This window comes from Leptodactylus fuscus, unplaced genomic scaffold, assembly GCF_031893055.1.
Source record: "Leptodactylus fuscus isolate aLepFus1 unplaced genomic scaffold, aLepFus1.hap2 HAP2_SCAFFOLD_123, whole genome shotgun sequence".
Lineage (NCBI taxonomy): Eukaryota > Metazoa > Chordata > Amphibia > Anura > Leptodactylidae > Leptodactylus > Leptodactylus fuscus.
The window spans coordinates 118,025-144,702 of record NW_027440066.1 but is presented as its reverse complement, the minus strand read 5'-3'; the positions used below and the strand labels follow the sequence as shown (position 1 = coordinate 144,702).

At 42.7% G+C, this 26,678-nt stretch overlaps 4 non-coding genes and 3 pseudogenes across 4 annotated transcripts; all 7 read left to right on the top strand.

Annotated features, from left to right (window-relative positions):
* The first annotated feature begins 5,459 nt into the window (after window positions 1-5,459).
* LOC142186906 (U2 spliceosomal RNA) lies at window positions 5,460-5,635 on the top strand (annotated as a pseudogene).
* Window positions 5,636-6,244: 609 nt separating this feature from the next.
* Window positions 6,245-6,435, top strand: LOC142186861 (U2 spliceosomal RNA). The gene has a single exon (XR_012712358.1). It is a non-coding gene; the product is annotated as a U2 spliceosomal RNA (small nuclear RNA).
* Window positions 6,436-12,005: 5,570 nt separating this feature from the next.
* LOC142186888 (U2 spliceosomal RNA) lies at window positions 12,006-12,183 on the top strand (annotated as a pseudogene).
* Window positions 12,184-18,197: 6,014 nt separating this feature from the next.
* On the top strand, window positions 18,198-18,370 carry LOC142186914 (U2 spliceosomal RNA; annotated as a pseudogene).
* A 2,856-nt stretch (window positions 18,371-21,226) lies between these two features.
* On the top strand, window positions 21,227-21,422 carry LOC142186902 (U2 spliceosomal RNA). Its single transcript, XR_012712380.1, has one exon. It is a non-coding gene; the product is annotated as a U2 spliceosomal RNA (small nuclear RNA).
* A 609-nt stretch (window positions 21,423-22,031) lies between these two features.
* Window positions 22,032-22,222, top strand: LOC142186859 (U2 spliceosomal RNA). The gene has a single exon (XR_012712357.1). It is a non-coding gene; the product is annotated as a U2 spliceosomal RNA (small nuclear RNA).
* Window positions 22,223-24,429: 2,207 nt separating this feature from the next.
* LOC142186899 (U2 spliceosomal RNA) lies at window positions 24,430-24,620 on the top strand. Its single transcript, XR_012712377.1, has one exon. It is a non-coding gene; the product is annotated as a U2 spliceosomal RNA (small nuclear RNA).
* Window positions 24,621-26,678: the final 2,058 nt, after the last annotated feature.

Sequence of the window (26,678 nt, the reverse complement as noted above, 5' to 3'; positions counted from 1 at the left end):
CAGTGAACACGGAAGGGCGCCAGAACAGGTGCCGAGCGCTTGCCATCGCTTCTCGGCCTTATGGCTTACGATCAAGTGCAGTCTTAGGATTGTATTTGGTGTCTAAAGGTTTGCGAAGGGGTACCCGCCACTCGGCCTTAGGGGAAGCCTGGGTGAATAACCTAGGCCTAACCTATGCTGCTATTGGGCTGGCGGCTTAGTCCCCCAAGCAATCGAGAGCGATCGCACTAGGGAAGGCTTCGGCCGGACCGGGTGTTAACCTGAGCGAACATCCGAGCGAATACAAGATATCTTGCGGTTCTGCTTGATATTTTTTTTGTGGCGGACAAGACTCTTTGTGACGGACTGTGCAGCGGACAAGGTAGGCATCAGCTTCCCTTCGGGATAGGTCCGGGGTCTGGGGATTGGGGTGGCCGGAAGGTTACCCCCTGTCCTTTGGTGGCCAGAGACCATATCACCTTCTCTTAAACGGAAGGAAAGATCCAAGCTGAGACATGCCTTTCATTATCCAGGATCATGGGGAGACTCCCCTGAAACAGTCCATACGAATCGTTGTTACGGACAAGGCGTTGGTTGCGAAAGATCTGCGGTATATATACGAGAAAATACTGCTAACCAGACTCCGAGTGCGTAAAGAGGAGATATTGTGCTTAAAAAGCACTAAGGACGGTGGTATTGTCTCCTTTAATCAAAAGTGCACATACGACACTGTATGGAAAGAATTGGAGGAGGCTAAAGAGGATGACGAGATCCTAAAAGGCTTTGCCTTTAAATTCTTGGGCGATCACGGTAAAGCCCAAGTTATAATCAACATGTATAGCCCCTTCGTACCTGTGGAGGATATTGCCACCTTCCTCCGGATCTACTGTTGCGAGGTGGCGGGTCCGATGACGGTGGCTAACGTTACCGGGGTGGATGCATGGTCCGGGAAATACCGCTTTGATGTTAAGTTCCGTTCCGCCCCTGTCTTAGAGGGGGGAACGGGAGGATATAGGCATCCACCCCAATTGTTTTATCTCGGGCGAGAAAGAGGATCCCTTTATTTTAATGGGATGGACATCCTCTTCTGCCGTAAGTGTAAAAAATACGGCCACTTAAGAGAAACCTGCACTGAAAAAGTGTGTAATAAGTGTGGGGGCACCGGACACGAGTCCCCAGAATGTAAGAACGCCTGGCGGTGTAACTTGTGTGGAGAGAGTGGGCACAAGTTCACAGAGTGTAAAAGCCGGCACGGAAAATCTAAAGCAGCTAATGCTAGTGGTGAGGGTGCATCTGGCGCAGGTGGCCCGACACCCACTCAGAGCAGAGGAGGTAGTGCGGCTGCGGGGAGCCAACACCAGACCCCCAAAACTGCTGGTCCGGCGGATGCCAAGACCCCTAAAACCGCTAATGCGGCCAGAACTGCCAAATCTGCTAATGCAGAAAAATCCGCAACCGCGAAAGGCGGTACGTTCAAAACACCCTCAGTCGTGGGTAGCGGGGCTAAGCCCCCTGAGCCGATTGTAAAAAAAGCTGACTTGCAAAGTAGCCCCTCCCCTGCCAAGGGAGTGGGAGCTAAGAGCACTAAAACAGAGGGCGCGTCCGGGGGGCCCCCCCAGAAGGGGGATCTTGCGGAGCGTCCGTCTGATAAGAAACAATGCACTGCCGGTGGAGGGCCTGGTCCTGTTATCGTGCCGGAGACCCAAGTGACATCTGTCGGGAGTATTCCTGGTCCTGGGACAGCGTTGGAGGAAGGGATGGACTCAACGCAGACATCTAAAAGAGGCCGAGGACCGTCTGAAGTCACAGATACAGACGAGGAAGGGCAGAGTCATCGTCCCCCAAAACTCTTCGTCCGGCGTGCATCTAAAACACCATCCCAGTCGGGTTCGGATGTGGAGGTTCCTAGGATTGATCCCGTCCAGCCGCCTGGAGAAGTTAGCGGAGGATCCCAGTACATCTCGGAGTTTTCGGATTCTGAAGCCTGATGGGGATCCCAATCAAAATTATCTCACTTAATGTGAGATCTTTAAAGGGCCCTGTCAGGAGGGCCGCTTTATTTGATTATTTGGAGAACTATTCATTTGACTTTTGTTTTTTGCAAGAGTGTAACATCCAAAACAGCATGGACTATACATACCTGGCGAGATCTTGGAAGCATGGCTCCTCTGCCTGGTCCGGGGGCAACGACTCTAAGTCCTCCGGCGTCGCAATTCTGAGTAAGGGAGGTCATGTGGACATTTCGGCGATTGATGAAATCGTGCCAGGAAGGATGTTGCTCGTCAATGCTGTGTTTAAGGGTATACAAGTGCAAATTGTAAATATTTATTGTTCCCCCAACAAGCAGGAACGTGTGGAGCTGTTATCGTTATTGCCTCTCTTCTGTAATGCTTCCTCCCCTCTTATTATAGGGGGAGATTTCAATTGTGTAACTATGGGGGAGCATAGGGGTGGAGGAGGGGTTAATACTAGAGATCGTTCCTCAGGAGTCTTAGCAAATTTTATATCAGACTTTAAACTGATAGATTGCTGGCGTAAATTATTTCCAAATGACCCTGGGCATACTTGGACCAGCAGGGGAATTTCGTCTAGAATTGATTTTATTTTTGCTTCAAGAAATATATTGCCTGTATCCTTTTCTCTTTACAGTAATTTATTTTCAGATCATATGTTACTAGCTGCTACCCTTGAGTTGGAGGGAGAACAAAAGGTGCAGAAGGGTCCTTGGAGACTTAATACCTCCCTCCTACAGGATCTTGGGGTAAGAGAAGCCTTCTTACAAACATATAGGCATTGGCAGGGCCAGCAAAATTCCTATGGGAATATGTTAGATTGGTGGGAGCAGATTAAAATTAAAATACGTGCTTTCTTCTCAATGGTGGGAAAGAAAAAAGCCCACGAGAGGAAAAATAGCTTTTATGTGCTTAATAAAAGGTTACAAGTTTTACTAAAACTTAAAGAAATTGGTGTAGAGGTTAAAGGGGACATACTCTGTCTAAGAGCAGAGATTGACCGGGTGATAGAAGATCGAGGTAAACAAATAATCTTTAATGCCCGTGTGAGGGATTTGGAGGAAGGGGAGAAATGTTCCCGGTACTTTTTTAAAAAGGCAAACGACAAAAAAGATATTATAACTAGCTTAGAAGGGAAAGATTCTATAGCTGAGATGCTAGACGTAGCTTTTAACTTTTATAGAGATTTATTTGGTTTTAAAGTTATCGATAGCTCCAGCAAGGATTTTATGGGTGGTTTTATTACACGCAAGCTAGACAGACACGATCATGACAAGTTGACAGAAAAATTAACACAGGGTGAGCTGTTGCAGGTAATCCAAAGCTTCGCAGCAGGGAAGGTCCCAGGGACTGACGGTATCCCTGTAGAATTTTATATCCAGTTCTGGGACATTTTAAAAGACGATCTGTTGTTAATTTTTAACGAGGTTTTAAACGTAGAAATTTTACCCCCCTCATGGAGGGAGGGCATGGTATCTTTGCTTTTTAAAAAAAAGGGTGAGAGGGGTCTTTTAAAAAACTGGCGCCCGATCACGCTTTTAAATGTCGATTACAAGATTTTAGCAAAGTTTTTAGCATTACGTTTAAAACCTTTTACTGATAAGTTAATCCACCCGAGCCAAACATGTGGTGTTCCAGGTAGGAGCATCACGGAATCTTTAAACCTTTTAAGAGATCTCATGTGGTACCAGAAGGAAAGGGGTCAGGGCCTGGCAATTATGTCGCTTGATTTCGAAAAGGCCTTTGACCGGGTATCACATGAGTATCTTTTTAGTGTTTTATCCCTTATGAACATTCCTAGTTTTATATTGTCTAAAATTAAATTATTATACCAGTCTTGTTTTAGCAAAATTTCAGTGAATGGGTTTTTAACCAGGGGGGTTCCTTTATTATCTGGCGTAAAGCAAGGTTGCCCGCTATCGCCTTTCTTATTTATTTGCGCCATAGAGCCCCTGCTGGCACTCCTTAGAAAAGATAAATTAATACGTGGAGTACCTATCCCTGGTGGAAGAGGTAATGATGTTAAAATCCTCGGATACATGGATGACGTGACCATCACGTGTACTGGGTCACCATCACTGAGGAGAGCGTTAACTAATACACAGATTTTTTGCTCTGGATCTGGTTTTAAATTGAACATAGAGAAATGTGATTGTTTTTATTTTGGTCCCTGGGATTCTTCGGAGGTCCCAGGAATAGTGATGCAACAGAACCATATAAAAATTTTAGGAATTATTTTTAATTACGTCAATAATGGGGTTTTAAGTTGGGACGCCGTGATCTCCAGAGCTGAGAAAAAATTCTCAATCTGGAAACTAAGAAACCTCACAATGGAGGGAAAAATTTTAATAATAAAATCTGTTATAATCCCTATGTTTTTATATGTTGCAATGGTTTTCCCCCCCTCGATTTTATATATAAAAAAGATGACTAAAATATGCTTCCACTTCCTATGGGGGTCAAGGATGGAGAAACTGAAAAGGGAAATTATGTATAAAAAGAAGGAGAACGGGGGTAGAGATATTCCCGACTTTTTTAAATTTTTTTACATAAAATATTTTAGTTTCTGTTTTAAATGTTTTTCTATGGAGAGTGCTTTTAGTTCTTTTCTTAAATATACGTGTGGCATGGTTTTTAAAAGATGGTTTAGGGTTCCCTTGGGGTCCCCGGTTTTACTATGTCCACCTAAACATTATGTGATTTTAGAAAGAACAATAAGGCTTTTTAAACTCCAGGAAACTGACCCAAATATTTTAAAAGACCAAAGGAAATTAACAGTGTTTTGCAGAGTCGGGGAAATAACTGAAAGAGTTGGTGGGTTTACCGGAACCAGGTCTCTAGTGGTGTGGAGGAACGTTTTTGGTAAGTTCCTGGCGAACAGCCACAGGGACCTGGCCTGGTCGATTATACACCAGTGCCTGCCCACAAGAGATTTTCAGCACAGGAGGGGCCTGGTGGCATCGGCCAGCTGTGTAAGGTGTAGCAACAGAGAGACAGTACTGCATGCCATATGGAACTGTGGGTTTGCCCAGGAGGTGTGGAGGAGGGCGGGCCCCCTTTTTAAAGAGGTATGTGGTCTCAAAGATTTTAATCACACCTATGTATTTTATGGTTCCTTTATATGCCCTGATGTTATTAAGCAAAGAATTTGTTGGTCTTTTATAAATTGTTTTAAGAATGCATTGTGGAAAACCAGAAATATTTTAATGTTTAAACGTGAGGTAATTGATCCTGAAAACTGTTACAAGTTGGCTTTAAGTGAAGCATACGTATATTATTTAAGAGATGCTAAGCAGTTGGGCCAGAGGGAGGCCGCATCTAGATGGAGGCCTTCCTTCTGGAATTTTTCTTGATATATGTTATGTGCTTACCCCTGTATTATGTAATTGTGTTATTCTTTCTTTTGAAAATTCAATGGTTTATATTTTTGTAAATAATCACGGTTTAAACTGTATGTGAAGTTTATCAATAAAGTTGATTGTTAAACCGTATCTGTTCTTATCAGTTTAATATCTGATACGTCCCCTATCTGGGGACCATATATTAAATGGATTTTTAGAACAGGGAGCTGGAATCGGAGCTTGCTCTGTCCACTCCACGCATTGACCTGGTATTGCATTACTTCCAGGATCGGTGCACCCCTTTCCAATTCAGTTGAAAGAAAGAGACAGAGGACTGACCGACCAACAGAGAAGATTGCTGCACCTGGCAAGCTAGCAAAGAGAAAATTGACAGTTGGACGTGGCCTGATGCTGTGACTGACTCTACCTGAAAGGTACTTCATTAATTATTTTCTTTGATTGATTGATTGATTGATTGATTGCAAATGACATTACTGCTGCAAAGTGTCTGATTTGCTGCCATTTTATTCAATTTTAAATGCATTGAATTCTTTTAAAATTTTTGGGCATAAATTTATTTCTGAACTTGCACTTGACCGGACACTTGAATGGGTGTGGTCAAACGGTGGGAGTGGTTTATGCAGATTCGCAAAATTCGGCAAAATCCGCTGGCGTCACAAGATAACATTTGCACATGTCACTTTGCCTTGCACAAAAGTTTTTCTTTTCTTTTTTTTCACTTTTGGTGGCAGGTAGGGAAAACCTGCACAAGCTAATTGATTTCTACTTCATTAAGGGAAAGGAAAAAAAAACAAAAAAAAAACCAAAATAGGGCTGCAGCAGCATGGTGCACACCTTGAGCGGTGCACAGTGAACACGGAAGGGCGCCAGAACAGGTGCCGAGCGCTTGCCATCGCTTCTCGGCCTTATGGCTAAGATCAAGTGTAGTATCTGTTCTTATCAGTTTAATATCTGATACGTCCCCTATCTGGGGACCATATATTAAATGGATTTTTAGAACAGGGAGCTGGAATCGGAGCTTGCTCTGTCCACTCCACGCATTGACCTGGTATTGCATTACTTCCAGGATCGGTGCACCCCTTTCCAATTCAGTTGAAAGAAAGAGACAGAGGACTGACCGACCAACAGAGAAGATTGCTGCACCTGGCAAGCTAGCAAAGAGAAAATTGACAGTTGGACGTGGCCTGATGCTGTGACTGACTCTACCTGAAAGGTACTTCATTAATTATTTTCTTTGATTGATTGATTGATTGATTGATTGCAAATGACATTACTGCTGCAAAGTGTCTGATTTGCTGCCATTTTATTCAATTTTAAATGCATTGAATTCTTTTAAAATTTTTGGGCATAAATTTATTTCTGAACTTGCACTTGACCGGACACTTGAATGGGTGTGGTCAAACGGTGGGAGTGGTTTATGCAGATTCGCAAAATTCGGCAAAATCCGCTGGCGTCACAAGATAACATTTGCACATGTCACTTTGCCTTGCACAAAAGTTTTTCTTTTCTTTTTTTTCACTTTTGGTGGCAGGTAGGGAAAACCTGCACAAGCTAATTGATTTCTACTTCATTAAGGGAAAGGAAAAAAAAACAAAAAAAAAACCAAAATAGGGCTGCAGCAGCATGGTGCACACCTTGAGCGGTGCACAGTGAACACGGAAGGGCGCCAGAACAGGTGCCGAGCGCTTGCCATCGCTTCTCGGCCTTATGGCAAGATCCTCACAGATCTTGAGAAGGCGATCCCCATACGTGCGGACAAGCAACAATGGATTTTGTTAATCAGATTTTGAATTCTTGCTCTAATGCTGAATATTATACTCCCTCCACAGGCGAATTTAGAATAAAGACCTCCTTTCGGATTCGTGTTGAAGAGAATGCAAAACAGGTGTATACCCTCCGGTACTTCGTGCAGGACATCCTGGTAAACTTCCTCCATGTGAACAAGGTACAAATACTAGCATTACAAAGCTATGATGGTGTCTATGTATTAACCTTCCGGCGGCAGGAAGATTGTAATGATTTTGCTAGACTAGTCAAAGCAAATTTAAAGGATAAAAGATTGAAAGGACTCACCTTTACACAGCTTTATGACGATGATGTTGTAATAACAGTTAAAATGATGAACCCTCACGTCCCCATTGAGGACGTAATAGATTATATGTCCACAGTAACTGAAGTTATAAAGGCAGAGGGAATATTTGACTCAGAAGGTCTGTGGATAGGAAAATATCGGTTCATCGTTAAGAAATTTAAAGAATGTGATGAAGGTGGATATAAAGGGGTTAAGCACCCACCAAACTTCTTCCGTATTGGGAAAGAGCGCGGAAGGCTTTATTACAACGGTATGCCACCGTACTGTTACAGGTGTCAGCAATTCGGGCATGCAGCAGAGAAATGTGAGAACCCTGAAATATGTGTGAAGTGTCTTCAACCTGGACATGCAGCAGTTAACTGTGTAAATGAAGTACTGTGTCATATATGTCTCAGTTTTGGCCATACATACAGGGAGTGCCCAAACAGGGCCGGAAGAGGTGGGAAGTCTTATGCAGATGCAGCCAAAGGACCAGGCCCAGGAGGTGAGCGGATTGTGGCTACAAGAAGTGCGCCCCAGACAGAAACTGCATTTCCAGGAGGAAAAGGTAAAGACAAAGCTGAAATCTTGATGCCTAGACCCGCAACAAAGAGAGCCACACCCGAAGTAGCCTCTGGCAGAGGCACAAGCAGGGCGACGCCCAGCCCATTATTCCCGATTGTTGAAGAACCGAAGGCTTCTGGGATGCAGGTAACTGATGTTTTCCCTCTCCCTGAGTTACAAATGGAGATAGGAGGTGACCCACATATATCAGTCTGGGCAGATGAACCTGATGTGTATGCAGCACAAACTGCGCAAACCGTGCAAACTGTGCAAATCGTGGAAGAAACCCTTCTAACGGGTATAGGGCCAGAATCTGGGGAGGAATCTCTGGAGGAAGGCTCTGACCTGGAGGATGTGGTGGAAGCCACGGTTCAGCCTGAAAACCTGCAGGGCGTGAAAAGGCAGCGGATTGAAGGGTTGCGAAGAATGGTGGAACCAACGCCATTGGGGGCGCGTCTGATTGGCATAGATGTAGCCACATCCGACTCGGAACGGGGAAGCCAAAATGTTTCGGACATCGACCCGACTTAAAGAGAGGGTATGGCTGCAATAATTATAAAATCCCTTAATGTAAGGGGAATAAAGGGCACTTACAAAAGGGCCGCTTTTTTTGACTTCTGTAAACATAACGTCGCTGATTTTTATTTTTTACAAGAATGTGGTTTGAAACACGAAATTAATTATGCTTCTTTACGCTCAGAATGGGCAACAGGATTTTCCATTTGGTCGGGTGACGACTCGAATAAAAATTCCGGAATCGCAGTACTTGCGGGGAGTCCAGAACATGAGTTGATTTCCTTCCAGGAGATAGTATCCGGGAGAATCTTGCTGGTAACGGCGAAAGTGAGGAACGTCACTGTACGTCTTATCAATTTCTATGCACCTACAGGTGCGGAAGAAAGAGCTGAGATATTACACATCCTGAAACATTACATACCTGGGCCTTTCCTTACTGTGATAGGAGGTGACTTCAATTGCATCCGTCTGGCCGAAAATCGAGAAGGAGGTGCTGAAAATCCAAGGTATGATCGCTCCAGGCGAGAACTAGAAAACATAATATCCGATTGTGACCTAAAAGATGTTTGGAGGTCCCTGAAGGGGCATGATCCGGGATATACATGGAGCAACAGAAAGTATAAATCTCGCATTGATTTTTTTCTCGTACCTAATGCACTGTGCCTGATTGATATGTTTTTGGAGGATGTACCCTTTTCTGATCACAGGATGCTGACTGTAGAGATTCCCGCCAACATACCGCAGAAGGGCAGAGGAATTTGGCGCCTGAACGTATCTCTGTTAAAAGAAGAAGAAGTTGGTAAAAAATTTCTGCTTTTTTATAGAAACCTGCAGTATAAAAAGAGATTTTTCAAAACTAGCCTGATATGGTGGGAGTATGCTAAAAGTCGTATAAAAAACTTTTTTTGCCGTATGGGGAGAGCAGTAGCCAGGAAAAAAAAAGAAAAATATAAAAATCTGTTGTTACAGCTGCAAACAGCAACACAATTACAGAACGCTGGAGTAGAAATGGAGGAGGTGATAAAATCTGTAAAGAAACACATACAGACTGCCATTGAAGAGAGGGGGAAGGAGATTATCTTTTCAGCAAAGGTTGAAAATTTGGAGGAAAATGAAAAATGCACCCGCTTTTTCTTTAAAAAACAACAAGAAAAAAAGGTACCCATAGAAAAATTAGAAGGAGCATGCGACCTGGAGGGCATATTGAAGAAGGCGAGGGAATATTATCAAAATCTCTTTGACACCAAGCAGATAGACCAGTTTTTCCTAAAAGATGTTTTAAAAACTATCAAAATGAAGCTTACAGAGGAAGAACACCCAATCTTATTAAGTAAACTTACACCGCAGGAAATGACTTACGCTATAAAAAGTTTAAAACCTGGAAAGACGCCAGGGACTGACGGTCTCCCTATTGATTTTTATCTTGAGTTCTATGACGCCTTAAAAGAGGACTTATTTTGTGTTTTTTCAGAGGCCATGGAAGCGCAGGCATTGCCTGGGACCTGGAGGGAAGGTGCTGTAGTCTTATTGCACAAAAAAGGTAATAGAGAACATTTAGAGAATTGGAGACCTATAACACTTCTTAACTCAGACTACAAAGTGTATGCAAAAATCCTGGTGAACCGTGTTAAGAGTGTACTGGAAAAAACAATACACACAGACCAAGTCTGTGCAGTACCAAGAAGGGGGATTTATGCAAATTTAAACGTAACCAGAGATGCAATCTGGTACACGCTCGAAAGAAAGCAAAAAGTAGCTCTACTGAATCTCGACTTTATGAAAGCCTTTGATCGAGTGTCCCATGCTTTCTTATGGAGAGTACTGGCGGAAATGGGCTTCCCTGACCAGTTCACTAAAAGGGTCGCCTTATTGTACGAAAATGCATACAGTAAAATCATTATAAATGGTTATCTTTCAGGACCAGTAACTCTAAGATCTGGTGTGAAGCAGGGATGTCCTCTGTCCCCGATCCTCTTCGTGTGCGCCATTGAGCCTTTTTTAACAACGCTGAGAGCCGATAAGGTGATGAGGGGGACGCCGCTGCCTGGTGGTGGCGGTGCGCAGAATAAGGTAAAAGCGTACATGGATGACGTCACCATTTTTTGCGAGTCTGAACCATCACTTAGGAGAGCGCTTTTCTTAACTGAATGCTTCTGTCAGGCCTCTGGCTTCAAACTAAACTTAACCAAGTCCGAATGCTTTACCATAGGGGATTGGAGCAATGTCACCATACCGAATCTAAAGATCCAAGGTGAGAAGGTTAAAATCCTAGGGGTGATCTTCAATGCGGAGAATAATGGTGAAGAGAGCTGGCAACTGGCCAGGGAGAAAATAGAGAAAAAAGTCACTTTCTGGCAAATGAGAAAGTTGTCCATGGAAGGCAAACTGCTCGTGATAAAATCTGTATTGATACCGATTCTTCTATATATAAATACAGTATTCTTCCCTCCAGCAGGCATCCTAAAAACTCTGCAGAGGACCATATGCAAATTTTTCTGGAGCTCCAGCCACGAAAAAGTCGGACGTGAAAAATGCTATAAAGGGCGAAAAAAAGGAGGCCGTGGACTACCAAATGTAAGAAAAATACTCAGCATTAACTACTTCTCTCTTTGTTTTAGAAGCTTACAAACAAAATCCGATTGGAGTCTTTTTCTTAAGTACGGAGCCGGAACCATCTTCAGAAAGTACGGATGGCTTAAAATCCCTTTGTCAACCCCGACAGCCATGTCGCGTCCCAGATGGTACGATGAGCTGGAAAGAACAATCCATACTTACGGCCTGAAAGACCTGGAGGAATCCATATTAAGTGTCCCAAAAAAGATCTGGACAGTCCTGGACAAGCAGGAAACCTTGGAGCCGGTTAAAAACTTTTCATACCAGCGGAGTCAAAAAATTTGGGAAAACGTGCATGAGACTTACCTGGGACATGAGTTGCGGGACTTAGCCTGGTTAGCAGTACATGAGGCAATGCCAGTGCGGGCTTTTCAACATGCACGGCGTAGGAGCAATACCTCTCTGTGTCCCAGACTATCTTGCGGACAGAGCGAAACGGTTTTGCATTTATTCTGGAATTGTCACTTCTCCAGATCCGTTTGGCAGAGCATTGGTGAACTTTTGAAGTTTTTGACAGGGTTGCGCACTCTAGACCATGACGTGGTTCTCTATGGACTAAGTACTGGACTGAGCAATGAGAACCAAAGAGTGATGTGGACGCTCATAAACTGTCTTAAACTGTCCTTGTGGAAGTGCCGCAATATTCTTGTGTACAAAAAGGACTACATTAGCGAAAAAGAGTGTATAAGAATGGCACTAGCCGATATGTATGTTTACTATTTGAATGACTGCAAAAAACTGGGACATAATAAAGCCAATAAGGTGTGGAGGTTTAAAACATGGAATTTAATGTTTAACTGAAGTATTTGACTTTCATGACATATGTTATTTTTCCAAAGTTTTGTACAGTGGTTTGCTGTTTCTTTATTTACAAACTGTGTATCGTGAATACTTTTAATAAAAAATTAAAAAATCTGTTCTTATCAGTTTAATATCTGATACGTCCCCTATCTGGGGACCATATATTAAATGGATTTTTAGAACAGGGAGCTGGAATCGGAGCTTGCTCTGTCCACTCCACGCATTGACCTGGTATTGCATTACTTCCAGGATCGGTGCACCCCTTTCCAATTCAGTTGAAAGAAAGAGACAGAGGACTGACCGACCAACAGAGAAGATTGCTGCACCTGGCAAGCTAGCAAAGAGAAAATTGACAGTTGGACGTGGCCTGATGCTGTGACTGACTCTACCTGAAAGGTACTTCATTAATTATTTTCTTTGATTGATTGATTGATTGATTGATTGCAAATGACATTACTGCTGCAAAGTGTCTGATTTGCTGCCATTTTATTCAATTTTAAATGCATTGAATTCTTTTAAAATTTTTGGGCATAAATTTATTTCTGAACTTGCACTTGACCGGACACTTGAATGGGTGTGGTCAAACGGTGGGAGTGGTTTATGCAGATTCGCAAAATTCGGCAAAATCCGCTGGCGTCACAAGATAACATTTGCACATGTCACTTTGCCTTGCACAAAAGTTTTTCTTTTCTTTTTTTTCACTTTTGGTGGCAGGTAGGGAAAACCTGCACAAGCTAATTGATTTCTACTTCATTAAGGGAAAGGAAAAAAAAACAAAAAAAAAACCAAAATAGGGCTGCAGCAGCATGGTGCACACCTTGAGCGGTGCACAGTGAACACGGAAGGGCGCCAGAACAGGTGCCGAGCGCTTGCCATCGCTTCTCGGCCTTATGGCTACGACCAAGTGCAGGTCTAACTTGTCTAGTCGTACCAAGTGAGGTATTGGGGTACCCCCCCTTCGGCCTTGCAGGTGTCCCACAGGTTCTAATTTCTTGTGAATCTTGTGGGCCCTGCTTGCTGCTATTGGAGGGGGGCTTAGCCCCCAATAACGAGTCGCGATCGACTCCTGGAGGGCGGCAGCCTGACAGGAGGAAGCGTGATCGATTTGTGTCCCTAGATACAGATCGCTACTGCCAATACGATGGATCAGGAACTGGGTCCGGATAAGATCCCGGCTTTTGCCCGGGTGGCGAATACAGTACGATTCTGCGTGGCGGAAGTGCGGAGACCCTCCTTCACCATGAAGATCTTGGTGCAGACGATCCTAAAAGACGTGTTCAACGTGATGAAGCATGAAATTTTGGCGATTCAAGATTATCCGAAATCTGGCATCTACGATGTAACCTTTACAGGAGAAGGTATTCATAGATCTGTCCTCTCTAAGCTGCTTGTTGTTGCAGATGATGATCCAAGACTGGCACATATGGTTATTTTTGGACATGAGCTAGAATTGGTCAAAAACATTGTTGTAAAGATGTACTGTCCTTTAGCCAGACAACTGGAAATTACAACTTATTTAGAAAAATTTTTCCCCAAAGTGAAGTTTTTAAACCGGATCTTGAATGACGAGGGTGTCTGGACCTCTAAATGGAGGTTCCAAGTAGCCTGCAGGAGAAATATACTACACCCAGCTGGTTTTGAAATCCCCCCAGCCAGATTCAAGTTTGGGGACTTTGTGGGGGACTTTTTCTACACAGGCATGCCTCCCTATTGCCGCATTTGTAGGCACTATGGACATTACAAAGAATTTTGCCACAGTAAGTGCAGAAAATGCGGAAGTCAGGATCATGAGCAAGATGAGTGCACTATGGGCAAAAGATGTAGTTATTGCTTTTTAACCACTCATTTATATCGTGACTGTCCTGTAAGGGAAGCCGGAAAGGTGGCGGAGAACGAGGAGATCTGCAGAGGTCTTCTGAGTGACATCCCGGAACCTGGAGATCGTCCGGAGGATCAAGTGCCTGAGATTGAAGGTCCGGGTGAAGTGCGGCGTGAGGAGGTAAGGCCCTCAGGGCTCCCAGGTCATAGTGCTGCGCAGGTGACCAGATCCCAGACTGTAAGGGAGGAGATGGGTGGAGAGCAGGGCTCCAGCCGTGAATCAGACGGTATGGACACCAGCGGACCCCGAGAGCGGAAAAAAAAGAAAAAGAGGCAAAGGAGGAGAAGTGGTGAGCAGCAGGAGGGGGAAGCTTCTGAGGAGGAGACTCCGGATGAGGCTGACCCCCCTGCAAGAAAGGTTTCTGCCAAAGTGGTAGGTTCTCAGAGCGGGGACCCAGGTGGCTCCGTAAGGAAAAAAGTGGGCGTTTCATATGCAGGTGCAGTAGTTGGGGAACAGCCGGGTGTCTCCTCTGCATATGTGGAGCGAGTCCCAGCGCAACCCCCTGATGCGGTCCAAATCGTTGGTAGGGAAGCCCTCCATCCCCCTCCAGTCCTGGAGCCGGGGGGAGACGCTCCCGACGACGAACTACTCACTGTTCCGGAAACCGACCCAGCTTTACTCCCGGAAGGGAACCTTATTAACGTTGATAGCTCTAATATTTATCTTGAACCATACAGTGCCTCTGGTTTGGTGGGGGGTCTGCTGGAGAGGGGGGCGAATGTCGCCTCGCCAGGGTCCCCCGTCTCCTCTCTGAGCACGCTTGAGACAGTCCGCTCCGAGTGGAGCGAAGTGGAAATTGAGGGGGGCTCTGGGGGTGAAGAATCCCTTTGAAGCACCCTGAGGATGATACTCTACTTTGAAAAAATTCTTCTTTTATAAAAAATAATGGCTGAATTACAAGGCGCCTCTTTTAACGTGAGGAGCATCCACTCAAAGAGGCGAAGAGTGACGGTTTTAGATTTTTTATCTACTTTGTTGGCCACAGTCTTCTTTTTACAGGAGTGCTGTATACCGCACCAAGCGAACTACGAAAAATACAAGAAGGATTGGACGTATGGACCTTCTGTGTGGTCAGGTTCCAATGAACCAAGTTCAGGTGGAGTGGCGATTCTTTTTAAGGGGGATGTTTTAATTGATGATATTAATGAAATTTTACCTGGCAGAATTTTATTGGTGAAAGTACGTATTAATGGGCAAAAATGGCAGTTTTTAAATTTTTATGGTTCTACGGATAGGAAAAAGAGGATAGAAATGTTAGAAATTTTACCGTTATTTATTGATAATTCGGCTCCTTTAGTTATAGCAGGTGATTTTAATTGCATTTTAAAAGGTGAACGTAGACTCTCTAGGGCATCCTCAGTGAATTATGATAAAAGCTCGGGGCTTTTAAAAAATGTTCTTATTGATTTTAATTTACAGGATGTCTATAAAAAATGCAATCCCAACGAACCTGAGGAAGCCGGTATGACATGGGGTAATTCTAACTGCAAATCGCGCATTGATTTTATATTCTGTTCTTATTCTCTAGAGCCATTTTATTGCCAGCCTTTTAATAACGTTTTATCGGATCATAAGGTTTTATGTTTTAAAATTAAAGCTGAAGGTCCTATGAATACTGTTAAAGGTACATGGAAGTTAAACATCTCCCTTTTATCAGATCCACAGGTTTTATCTGATTTTATTGTCTTTTATAAGAGGTGCAGACGGGGAAGACCCGTGACAGGCTCCATAATCCAATGGTGGGAATCAATGAAAGTGCGGATAAAAAATTTTTTCGTACAGGTGGGGAAAAGGAAGGCAAAAGAAAAACGTGAGTTTTATAAAATTTTAAATACCCGTTTGCAGACTCTTATTAAATTCAAAAACCATGGAATCCGTGTAGATAAAGAAATATATGAGGTGAAAGCAGAAATTGCAAAGTGCCTAGAAAAAAAGGGTAAGGAAATTATTTTTAGATCCAAGGTACAGCACTTGGATGAAAACGAAACCTGTTCTAGATATTTTTTTAAAAAAATCAATAATAAACGTTCACAGATGGAGGAGTTGGAGGGCGAAACAGGGATCCAGGGTATGTTACAAAAGACATACGATTTTTATGTGGATCTTTTTAATGAAAAGCAGGTGGATTTTAATTTTTTAGAAGATACTTTAAAAGAAATTGATTTATTTTTAGACCCTATCTCCAAAACTTTTTTAAAACAGGATATTGTGGAAAGTGAGATTTTAGATACTATCCGAAGTTTTAAAAAAGGGAAAGTACCGGGCTCAGACGGCATGCCCATAGAATTTTACGTTACTTTTTATGGAATTTTAAAGGATGACCTGTTTAAATTATTCTCTGAAGTTTTTACGCAGAAAATCCTCCCGGGGTCCTGGAGGAAAGGGATAGTGTCGCTACTCTTCAAAAAAGGAAACAAGAACGAAATCAAAAATTGGCGTCCTATAACGCTCCTGAACTGTGATTATAAAATTCTTGCAAAGCTCTGTGCGAATAGGCTGAAAACGGTAATTGGAAAAGTCATACATAGTAATCAGGTATGTGGGGTCCCCGGGAGGAGTTCGTGGGATTCTTTAAATTTATTAAAAGACGTGATATGTTACACAAAAGACAGAAAAAATACACTAGCAGTTTTATCTCTCGATTTTGAAAAGGCTTATGATAGAATATCTCACTTTTACCTTTTTAAAGTTTTAGAGAGAATGGGCATGCCGAGGTTTTTTATTAATTCAATGAGAGCATTTTACCATGACTGTACAAGTAAAATTTTAGTCAATGGTTTTAAGACTCAGGGCGTGCTTTTAAAATCCGGTGTGAAACAGGGGTGTCCCTTATCCCCGTTATTATTTATTTGTGCGATCGAGCCACTTTTAAACATGTTGCGAAAAGACAAAATGGTGCGCGGAGTCCCCCTGCCAGGTGGGGGGGGTTTGGAAGCCAAAGTCCTAGGCTATATGGACGATGTGGCAATTTTATGTAGGGACACCCCTTCGCTGCAAAGGTCTTTAAGACAGACGGAATACTTCTGCCAGGCGTCAGGTTTTAAAGTCAATTTTAATAAATGCAGCGTTTTAAATATCGGAAATATGGTTTTAAATGAAGTACCTGTCCCTGAGTCGAGCCCGGTACGAATTTTAGGGGTCTACTTTGATGAAATTAATAACGGTTTTTATAGTTGGGATCTGGTGGCGCAAAAAATAAATCAAAAGATTTGTATGTGGAATTTGAGAAACTTATCATTGGAAGGAAAGGTTTTAATTATTAAGATGGTGCTTTTACCTATTTTATTGTATCTTAGTTTGGTGTTTCCTCCCCCGGAAAAGAAACTACAAAAAATTATACGTGCGGTTTTTATTTTCTTCTGGGGATCGAGAATGGAGAGACTAAGCCGTGAGGTGGTGACAAAACCCAAACTAAAGGGTGGTAAAGGAGTGCCAGATTTTAAAACTTTTCTGTATATAAAATATTTCTGCTATGTTTTTAATTCTTCCTTTAAAGATCATTATCATGCATACTTTTTACGTTATTTTACGGGGTTTTTTATGAGGAGGCACGGGTGGCGTCAGCTGGTTTTAAGTGCACCGTATGCTTTTAATCAGCCTGAACAGTACAAAATTTTAGATAAAATAGTGTCCTCTTATAATCTAGTAAGTTTTAGCGTAAATGATCTTAGGAATAGCAGGAAAGTTTTACAGGTTTTACAGTCTCGAATTTTATGTGCCCCAGTTAAAAATTTTAGAGAGGAAAAATGTTTAAAAATATGGAAAATGACAAGCGCTAATTTTATTCCTAATCGACAGAAAGACATCGCATGGAGCGCCGCCCACGGATGTCTTCCGGGCCGGGCATTCCAGCACCGTAGAGGACTTACAACATCTCCAGAATGTCCCAGGGCAGGATGCGGAGGGCAAGAGGACTCAGAACATATTTTATGGACCTGCTGCTTTGCTACAATGTTATGGACTCGCATTCTGCCCCTTTTAACCAAAATTACCTCCATTACTGGACTTTCAAAGGACATGGTTATCTACGGATGTCTGGAGTGCCCAAACAGGACAAATCGCATGATGGCCTGGAAGATTTTTAACTCAGTGAAATTTGCTTTGTGGGCGGCGCGGAACATTTTAGTGTACAAACAAGAACTTTTAACTATTGAGGATGTTCTTAGACTGTCTTTTAGCGAGATGTATAATTATTATCTTTTAGATCAAAAATATCGGCCTCTCTTATTGCGCAAATGGTTTTTAAGGGAATGGGGTGCTATCATATGATTTTATCGCCATCAGATCCTTTCTTTTAATATAACTATGTTTATTCTGTGTAAAGTTGGTGTTTATTTATTGAAAGATGTTGTAATGGAATTTTTAAATATTCAATAAAAAGATTCCCCCTCTGGGGGAAACCAACTTAAAAAAAAAAAAATCTGTTCTTATCAGTTTAATATCTGATACGTCCCCTATCTGGGGACCATATATTAAATGGATTTTTAGAACAGGGAGCTGGAATCGGAGCTTGCTCTGTCCACTCCACGCATTGACCTGGTATTGCATTACTTCCAGGATCGGTGCACCCCTTTCCAATTCAGTTGAAAGAAAGAGACAGAGGACTGACCGACCAACAGAGAAGATTGCTGCACCTGGCAAGCTAGCAAAGAGAAAATTGACAGTTGGACGTGGCCTGATGCTGTGACTGACTCTACCTGAAAGGTACTTCATTAATTATTTTCTTTGATTGATTGATTGATTGATTGATTGCAAATGACATTACTGCTGCAAAGTGTCTGATTTGCTGCCATTTTATTCAATTTTAAATGCATTGAATTCTTTTAAAATTTTTGGGCATAAATTTATTTCTGAACTTGCACTTGACCGGACACTTGAATGGGTGTGGTCAAACGGTGGGAGTGGTTTATGCAGATTCGCAAAATTCGGCAAAATCCGCTGGCGTCACAAGATAACATTTGCACATGTCACTTTGCCTTGCACAAAAGTTTTTCTTTTCTTTTTTTTCACTTTTGGTGGCAGGTAGGGAAAACCTGCACAAGCTAATTGATTTCTACTTCATTAAGGGAAAGGAAAAAAAAACAAAAAAAAAACCAAAATAGGGCTGCAGCAGCATGGTGCACACCTTGAGCGGTGCACAGTGAACACGGAAGGGCGCCAGAACAGGTGCCGAGCGCTTGCCATCGCTTCTCGGCCTTATGGCTAAGACCAAGTGTAGCATACTAACTGTTTAGTGTCTGTGTGCTGCCAAGAGTCTTAGCCGGAGGTGCCCCGGGTACCCTCTACTCGGCCTTGTGTGGAAACCCAGGTTTATAGCCTGGGTGGAAGCACATGCTGCTATAGGGTTTGAGGCCTAGTCCCGGGGCAACGAGAAGCGATCACTGGAGCCTCTACTGAGGTTTGCAGGCCGGTTGTTGCGCTTGTCGGTTATCATGGACCTGAAACTAAAGAGGTCGTGTCTACGCTTCTTTTTGCAGAAAGGTGCCATAGTGGAGGACTGGGACGAATGCTATGTCTCCCGGATCCTTTGTGACTGCCTGAAAGTCAAGTCTGATGATATCTTGTGCATGCAGTGGAACCGGACCAGGGGATCCTATGACGTCACCTTCAAGGACGATCATCTGTGCCTGGAGGCTTACCTGGAGTGGTTCACCGGAGCGGCTTCTGGAATCAGAGAGAAGGTGGTCTGTCTATCCTCGGCTCATGGTGGATGGAGGAGTCTTATCGTGGCCATGGACGATCCCCTGGTGGAGGTAGCTGTAATCCAGGAGTATATTTTGCAGTACGCTTCAATGATGCGCTTCAAGCGTAAGTTGTTGAACAAAGCCAACTACTGGGACGGTAGGAGGCGCTTTTCTGTCTGGATTCTGGACAAAAACTTAAGTTTATTAAGTGGACTTATTAATATTGCTGGACATTCTGGCTATCTCTACTGGGAGGGTGGAGGTTTGAAAAATAAAAAGACCTCTGCCAAAGTGGAGTCAAGCCAAGAAGACGCTATGTTTTCTTCAAGTTCTGGGACTGAGCTACAGACCCCTACTGTGGGTCCTGGAAAAAAGACTGAGACTTTTTGTTTTACAGAAAATGTCATTACTTCTGAAAATATTGTTTCTCTTTCAGTTCCATCGGAGAGTGAAACCCCGCCTGCTGGGAGTGACTGCGGCTCGGGAGTGGATGAGGGTAATCTGTCTGCGAGTGAGCGGCCCCCGGGAGAAAGCGAGGTTGTAAGTCATGATGTATGTCTGCTTGTGTCTGAGGTGGAGCCTGGTGGGGAGTCTCCTGCCGGGTCTCTGCCTGATGCGTCTGAGGATGCGAGTAAGGGCGGAGGTGAGCTGTGCCCGGGGACGCAAGCGTCTGTGAGTGATGTAAGTTTGACTGACAGTGTTGAGAATGTGACTGAGTGGGATGCAGAATCCGATGACGCTGGCGAGTGTGGCTCTGCTATTAGTGAGTCGGACATCGTTAGTTATGATGCGGACAAGCTGTTCTATGAGAATGGGACTCCGATGACCCCGTATGAATTTATGTGGAGGTTGAAAATGTACTCTGTAACAATGCAAAAAAGAGGGATGGGTTTTTTTCATGCTTTAGTTTACTTCCAGGAAATCTTTGAAAAAGATAGGGAAGGGGCTCTTCGCCTAATGAAGGCCCCAGATTGGTTATGGGATAATATAAGAGAGAAAAAAGAATTGTCATTTGGGGATTGGTTAGTACTCTATGCCTTTGCTATGCTAAGGGGTTATGTAGGGTATAGTTATAGATATCAAGAAAAGGGATACCTCTTTAAGCCTGATGAAGAGTATATGGCTGAAAGAAGCCGCGGTTATTTTGAAGATACTTTCTACTATGGGAATCCAGAGATGAGTTACAGTCTAGCCCACTTTATTAAAGATAGTGGTTGGGACTAAAAGGCCTTGGTGTAGTTAAGTAATTATGTCATTAATTATGTTCCCTTTTCTCTCTTGTGGGGGAAATAAAGTTATGTGGTTTGTTAAGTATAAAAATAGTTTTGTTTAAAAGTAAATAAAGTTCTTCCCAATTGTTTTAATTATGTACTTCCCTTGCTAAAATACAGTATGCGACAAAAGTCAATTTTTTTGTTATCTTCCCAGTGGGGATATGACTTGTCAATCGCTAAAGGGTTAAATGTAAATAAAGTTGTCTTCCAATTTATTGGAATAAGGTTATTGGTATACGTACTCCAAATTGTACATTTCTTTGTAAAAATTTAGCTAATTATCATGGGTTTTCCCAAAAATGGGAGCGTATATATTTTTGTAATTTCAGCTGTATACTTATTGGTTTTTCTGTATCTTGGCAAAGCCAAATTATTTTTGTTTCCCAAGATTGGAATCATGTTGTGTTAAATATGTATATTTCAACTGTTTTTATTTTGTTTTTCTACTTTCGTATAAAAAAACGGTTTATAATGTATGTTATGTTTCATAAATAAAGTCGATTGTTAAACCGTATCTGTTCTTATCAGTTTAATATCTGATACGTCCCCTATCTGGGGACCATATATTAAATGGATTTTTAGAACAGGGAGCTGGAATCGGAGCTTGCTCTGTCCACTCCACGCATTGACCTGGTATTGCATTACTTCCAGGATCGGTGCACCCCTTTCCAATTCAGTTGAAAGAAAGAGACAGAGGACTGACCGACCAACAGAGAAGATTGCTGCACCTGGCAAGCTAGCAAAGAGAAAATTGACAGTTGGACGTGGCCTGATGCTGTGACTGACTCTACCTGAAAGGTACTTCATTAATTATTTTCTTTGATTGATTGATTGATTGATTGATTGCAAATGACATTACTGCTGCAAAGTGTCTGATTTGCTGCCATTTTATTCAATTTTAAATGCATTGAATTCTTTTAAAATTTTTGGGCATAAATTTATTTCTGAACTTGCACTTGACCGGACACTTGAATGGGTGTGGTCAAACGGTGGGAGTGGTTTATGCAGATTCGCAAAATTCGGCAAAATCCGCTGGCGTCACAAGATAACATTTGCACATGTCACTTTGCCTTGCACAAAAGTTTTTCTTTTCTTTTTTTTCACTTTTGGTGGCAGGTAGGGAAAACCTGCACAAGCTAATTGATTTCTACTTCATTAAGGGAAAGGAAAAAAAAACAAAAAAAAAACCAAAATAGGGCTGCAGCAGCATGGTGCACACCTTGAGCGGTGCACAGTGAACACGGAAGGGCGCCAGAACAGGTGCCGAGCGCTTGCCATCGCTTCTCGGCCTTATGGCTAAGATCAAGTGTAGTATCTGTTCTTATCAGTTTAATATCTGATACGTCCCCTATCTGGGGACCATATATTAAATGGATTTTTAGAACAGGGAGCTGGAATCGGAGCTTGCTCTGTCCACTCCACGCATTGACCTGGTATTGCATTACTTCCAGGATCGGTGCACCCCTTTCCAATTCAGTTGAAAGAAAGAGACAGAGGACTGACCGACCAACAGAGAAGATTGCTGCACCTGGCAAGCTAGCAAAGAGAAAATTGACAGTTGGACGTGGCCTGATGCTGTGACTGACTCTACCTGAAAGGTACTTCATTAATTATTTTCTTTGATTGATTGATTGATTGATTGATTGCAAATGACATTACTGCTGCAAAGTGTCTGATTTGCTGCCATTTTATTCAATTTTAAATGCATTGAATTCTTTTAAAATTTTTGGGCATAAATTTATTTCTGAACTTGCACTTGACCGGACACTTGAATGGGTGTGGTCAAACGGTGGGAGTGGTTTATGCAGATTCGCAAAATTCGGCAAAATCCGCTGGCGTCACAAGATAACATTTGCACATGTCACTTTGCCTTGCACAAAAGTTTTTCTTTTCTTTTTTTTCACTTTTGGTGGCAGGTAGGGAAAACCTGCACAAGCTAATTGATTTCTACTTCATTAAGGGAAAGGAAAAAAAAACAAAAAAAAAACCAAAATAGGGCTGCAGCAGCATGGTGCACACCTTGAGCGGTGCACAGTGAACACGGAAGGGCGCCAGAACAGGTGCCGAGCGCTTGCCATCGCTTCTCGGCCTTTTGGCTAAGACCAAGTGTAGCATACTTACTGTTTAGTGTTTGTGTGCTGCCAAGGGTCTTAGCCGGAGGTGCCCCGGGTACCCTCTACTCGGCCTTGTGTGGAAACCCAGGTTTATAGCCTGGGTGGAAGCACATGCTGCTATAGGGTTTGAGGCTTAGTCCCGGGGCAACGAGAGGCGATCACCTGGAGAATCTATTGGTTTTCGCAGGCTTGGCCGAGACGGTGGTGATGACCATGGAGCTTAAGAGGAAGAGATTCTGCTTGCGGTTCTTCCCCAAGAAAGAGGCTTCCTTGGACGTTTGGGACGAGATGATGGTGGCTAAAATCCTGATGGAGGATCTAAAGATGACCAGAGATGACGTCCTTGCCATGCAGTGGAACTCCGCCAGAGGTTCTTGTGACGTCACTTTCAAGTCGGAGCCCCTGTGCTCGGAGGCCTTCCGGAGATGGAATGAAGGAGGTCTCGCTGGGATCAGGGACAAGGTGGCTTGCTTGACCTCCTTGCAAGGCGGATGGAGAACATTGGTGGTTTCCATGGACGATCCTTTTGTGACAACTTTGGAAATTTTGAACTTTGTGAAGCTATGTGCTCCGGTATGTAGATTCAAAAAAGACTTGTTAAACAAAGCTGGCTTTTGGACTGGGAGAAAAAGGTTCTCGGTCTGGATCCGAGACGAGGACCTGAGCCGTTTTGACGGGGACATTGAGTTTAACAAGAACACTGGATTTTGTTATTGGGAGGGTCTTAACAAAAGATCTCCCAGCAAGGAGGAAACAAGGACTGACAATGAGGAAACAAAAACTGATTTGAAGGACATTTCTCTTGTTTCAGAGTGTAAAATGGACAAAACAGAGACTGGGATTGGGGCTCAAGTAATGGAGTCCACTTCTGACGTTTCTTTTATAGGTCCTGTTGCAGCTCCGGGGGTGGGGGAAACCTTATCCTTTGGGGTATTGTGTGATGTAGAAACATGTGTTGAAAATGTTATACTGTTAAGTAAAGTGTGTAAAGTGAAAGCAAAAATAACTGAAATTGGGGGAAAAGTGGAAAAATGGGAAGGTTTAGAAGCAAAGTATAAAAAGCCTAGTCAGGAAATGTTAGATAAATTTATGCTTGAAGCAAACAAAGATATTGAGGGCTTAAGAGGTGCAGTGGGGGATTTTAGAGGGCAGAGATATAGTGCTGTCTGTTCCTTTCACAGGGATCACGAATACTTCTTTAATGAATATGCTATTAATGACCCAATGGCTAGGGAAATACTAGACAAAAAGTATTTAAATGAAGATGAGATGGATATGTTATTTGTGCTTGCCATGCAGGGAGGTTTTCCAGCTCTAATTTGGGAAGGCTACAAAAAAGGGAAATATAAAAAAAGTGCAGAAGCTTGGAAAAAAAGTACAGAACCTTGGAATGAAGATATGTTGTAAATAAAAAGGAAAAACTGTTTTTTGTTTAAAAATGCTAAATTGTTGTGAAATTATGATGTGACATATTAACAAGTATGTATTTGTATGTAAAAAGATTTATTTTTTTATAAAATGATTAAGTTGATTTGTATTGATAAGTGTTTAATAAAAATGCTACCCTTTGTGGTAGATTTCAACTTAAAAAAAAAAAATCTGTTCTTATCAGTTTAATATCTGATACGTCCCCTATCTGGGGACCATATATTAAATGGATTTTTAGAACAGGGAGCTGGAATCGGAGCTTGCTCTGTCCACTCCACGCATTGACCTGGTATTGCATTACTTCCAGGATCGGTGCACCCCTTTCCAATTCAGTTGAAAGAAAGAGACAGAGGACTGACCGACCAACAGAGAAGATTGCTGCACCTGGCAAGCTAGCAAAGAGAAAATTGACAGTTGGACGTGGCCTGATGCTGTGACTGACTCTACCTGAAAGGTACTTCATTAATTATTTTCTTTGATTGATTGATTGATTGATTGATTGCAAATGACATTACTGCTGCAAAGTGTCTGATTTGCTGCCATTTTATTCAATTTTAAATGCATTGAATTCTTTTAAAATTTTTGGGCATAAATTTATTTCTGAACTTGCACTTGACCGGACACTTGAATGGGTGTGGTCAAACGGTGGGAGTGGTTTATGCAGATTCGCAAAATTCGGCAAAATCCGCTGGCGTCACAAGATAACATTTGCACATGTCACTTTGCCTTGCACAAAAGTTTTTCTTTTCTTTTTTTTCACTTTTGGTGGCAGGTAGGGAAAACCTGCACAAGCTAATTGATTTCTACTTCATTAAGGGAAAGGAAAAAAAAACAAAAAAAAAACCAAAATAGGGCTGCAGCAGCATGGTGCACACCTTGAGCGGTGCACAGTGAACACGGAAGGGCGCCAGAACAGGTGCCGAGCGCTTGCCATCGCTTCTCGGCCTTTTGGCTAAGATCAAGTGTAGCATACATTCTGCTCAGTGTTTGTGTGCTGCCAAGGATCTTAGCCGGAGGTGCCCCGGGTACCCTCTACTCGGCCTGGTAGGAAAAGTCAGGTTTATAGCCTGGCTGGAACTACCTGCTGCTATTGGGTTTGAGGCTTAGTCCCGGGGCAACGAGAAGCGATCACCTGGAGAATCTATTGAGACTCCTAGGGTCTGATTATTTACAGATCAAAGATCTACAATGGATCTAAGACGGAAGAAGTTCTGCCTGAGGTTCTTCCTTAAGAAAGATGCCGCTAGAGCTGATGACTGGTCGGAGATGTCGGTGGTGAGGATACTGGAGGATCGTTTGATGGTTCGGAGGGAGGATGTCCTGGCCATGCAATGGAATGCCACCAAGAGGTCTTGCGATGTCACCTTCACTTCGGAGCAACTGTGTTCGGAGGCCTTCCTCGGATGGTACGGAGGCGGGACCACTGGAGTCAGGGACCGAGTGAGCTGCTTGACTTCCTTGCACGGGGGCTGGAAATCGCTGGTCGTGTCTATGGATGACCCTTTTGTGAGTGCTGCGGACATTATGGGCTTTTTGAGACTTCATGTGCCTATGTGCAGGTTCAAGAAGGACTTATTGAACCAAGCTGGTTATTGGACTGGTAAAAGACGTTTTTCCGTATGGATTGAGGAGAAAGACATGGACTTATTTAACGGTGCAATCCAGTTTGATGGTAAGACTGGGTTTGCCTTTTGGGAGGACTTAAAGGGGAAACTCCCCAGGAAAACGGAAAAAAAAGAGACTTTGTTGCCAGATGAAGGAAATTCCATGGACAAAATAGAGACTGAGAGTGTTTTTTCAGAGTCTGTTATTTCTGATGCTTCCTTTACAGATTTAACTCCTGTCCGTGATGGGATGCAGGAACCCGGTAATAATAATTGTAAAAAAATGATATGTATGGAACAAGAATTTAAATGTGAACTAGTAATAGAAAAAGTGATAGAGAAGGAGCCAATTATGTGTAATGCAGAGATGATAGTAGAAGGGAAAGATAGAATAAGGATAGTGAAGGTGAGGGAAAAAAGAGAAGTTAGTTGTATGGAGCCTAGAGAGAAGGTATTTACAAAAAAATGGGTAGGAGAAGCAAGTAAGTTAAAGAAGGGTATGGGTAATTATGGACACTGTAGGTATGTAGTAGTTAAATCTTTCCATGAAGGTCATTACAAATTTTTTGAGAAATACATAAGTGATCGTTATGCTAGAGATGTGTTAGAAAAACGTACTTTAAATGAGGATGAAATGGATGTGTTATTTATGATGGCCCTGGAGGGAGGATGCCCTGCGCCAATATCCCCAACGTATGAAAATGGTAAATATAGGAAAAATAGAGAACTGTATGATAAAATACAAGAAATAAAAGAACTAAGGGAGAAAGAAATGGA